Genomic DNA, 2614 nt, shown 5'->3' on the forward strand with positions numbered 1-2614 from the left:
TGACACCAGGCTTCCCATGAGCTAGGCATGAGCTCTTCCTCTGATTTACTCTGCAGGTTGGCCTTCTTAATGCCAACCTGCTTTACTTTGACTTCATTAACTTACTTTAGTTAACACCAAGATAAATTTGAAGATCATAATTGTGTCTTCCTATGGGAACCAATGTAATGTTTGATATATGTATGTATTCAGTGTGAAACAATGATGTTTTAGTTGCTGTTCTACTGCTGTGAAGAGAAATGATAACCAAGACAACTCTTATAAAAGAAAGCATTTAACTGGGAATTTGCTTACAGTTTTAAAGTGTTAGTCCATGGTCATCACAGCGTGGAGCAGACATGGTGTCAGAACAATAGTTGAGAGTATAACACCTGATCTGCAGGCAGATAGAGGGAGGGAGGGAGATAGAAAGGTGGAGAAGGATAGAGAAGGAGAAAGGGAGAGAGAGAGAGAGAGAGCTCATACCTAGAGACTCATCTCCTCCAACAAGGCCACACCTCTAAATCTTCCCAAATTCTGCTACTAACTGGGAACCAGCATTCAAATATATGAGCTTATGGGGAATATTCTCATTCAAACTACTATAGATGATGTTAAGGTAATGAACATATCCATTAATCCATTGCCCTCTTTTTCCCTTGGCATTCTATGTGTGCTGCTTGGTCTGAAACCAAGCTTTAACAACTAGATTCCCAAAATGAGGCATTTGAGAGGTGGCAGAACTTTGACAGGTTGGATCCTAATCACTGGTCACTAGTACTATACCATGCAAGAGTTGTAGGTGCAATCTGTCCTTCTCTCACATCCTGGCTCAGGATGTGAAAAGTTTGCTCCAGTATGCTCCCCACCATTGACATCCAATGGCCCTATGACAACCCTAAAGCAACTGCACTGTCCTATCTTGTATGACAACTTCCAGCACTGTGGCTATGTAACCTTTTGTCTTCATCAGCTCATGGCTTCAGGCATCTTATAGACACGGATAACTAATAAGACATGCTTGCTGAAAGGCAAGCTTAACTGTGCCCCTCTCTCATCTCCAAAGGTGGTTCTCCTCAGTCAGAGATCTTAGTAAGATTCAGCATAAGAAGGAGTAGAGTCTCATATCCATAATCTGTGATGTTGCTAATCTGTCTCCTTGGGTTTCCTTCTGTATCTTTTTTCTTTTTTTTTCTTTCTTTTTTATATTTAAGTAAGAAACAATCTTGTTTCACATGTCAATCCCAACTCACTCTCCCTCCCCTCTCCCCACCAGACTCCCCAGTTCCCCACTAAATCTCTACTCCGATCTCCAGGGAGGGTGAGGCCCTCCATGGAGGATCTCCAGAGTCTGTCATTTCATCCAGGGAAGGGCCTAGGCCCTCCTCCAAAAGTCCAGGCTAAGAGAGCATCCCTCATTGTGGGATGGGCACACAAAGTCCATTTGTATGCCAGGGATAAATACTACCCAAGGCCCCACAGATTTCCTAGGCCTCCTCACTGATACCCACATTCAGGAGGCTGGATCAGTTCCATGTTATACACCCTTAAACTATAAGACAAAATAATCCCTCCTCCAGCTTATTGTTTCTGTGAAGTACTCTATCACAGCTATAAGAAAAGTAACAACATAGGTAAGTAAGAAAAACCAGAAGGGAATGATTGATAACAGTGCTTCACCCCAAAATTTAAGGAAGTAGGAACCTGCACAGGGTGGGCAGGACTGAAAACTGACCTTTCCACTGAAAATGGAATGCATGAAAATGGAACAACTAAGTGTCCAGACCAATCCTTCCACTTGTTTTGTGGTCACACCGCTTTTCTGACTGTCAATCATCACTCCAGTGAAAGACCAAGTTCTGTAATCAAGGGAGTTGGACCAGACTCCGTGGGCCCAGGACCATGAATTATATATACCTAGGAGGGAAAACTAAAACAAAGAGTTAAGATCATATTTACACAGCGAGGTGTTGGAGCCCATCCTTCTCTATTCTACTCTATCCCCTTAGCTCTTGAAGCACTTCTTGCTAGGATAGTGTCTCCAAAGAGACAGGAGACTCAAATGCAGAGACAAGCCTTCTCAAGAAAAAAGACTGTTAATGCCTATTGCAAGACTCCATAGTTCAACAAGTTCCTGCAGGATCAGTTGCAGAAGCCCAGCCAACCACAACCCATGAATATGAATATCAAGCTTCACACTTTTTATCTTTAAGAGATAGAGGTTTTTGGGGGGGTTTTTTTGTTTGTTTGTTTTTACGAGACAGGGTTTCTCTGTATTGTTTTGGAGGCTGTCAGGCCAGCCTGGCCTCGAACTCACAGCAATCCGACTGACTCTGCCTCCCGAGTGCTGGGATTAAAGGCGTGCGCCACCACCACCTGGCTAAGAGAGTTTTTTTAATTTTTATTTTTAAATTTAAATTATAAACAAGGTTGCTTAACATGTCAATCTTAGGTTCCTCTCCCTTTACCTCCCCTCCTCTCACACCCTCCCACCAACCCCCCCAATAAACTCTCATTTCTCCAGGGAGGGTGAGGCCCTCCAAAGGGGTGTCCATAGCCTGTCATTTGAGGCAGGGCAGGGCCTAGAACCAGCCCCAAGAGTCGAGGATGAGAGTGCATCTCTCATAGCTGGATG

This window comes from Mesocricetus auratus, unplaced genomic scaffold, assembly GCF_017639785.1.
Source record: "Mesocricetus auratus isolate SY011 unplaced genomic scaffold, BCM_Maur_2.0 Super-Scaffold_4256, whole genome shotgun sequence".
Classification (NCBI taxonomy): Eukaryota; Metazoa; Chordata; class Mammalia; order Rodentia; family Cricetidae; genus Mesocricetus; species Mesocricetus auratus.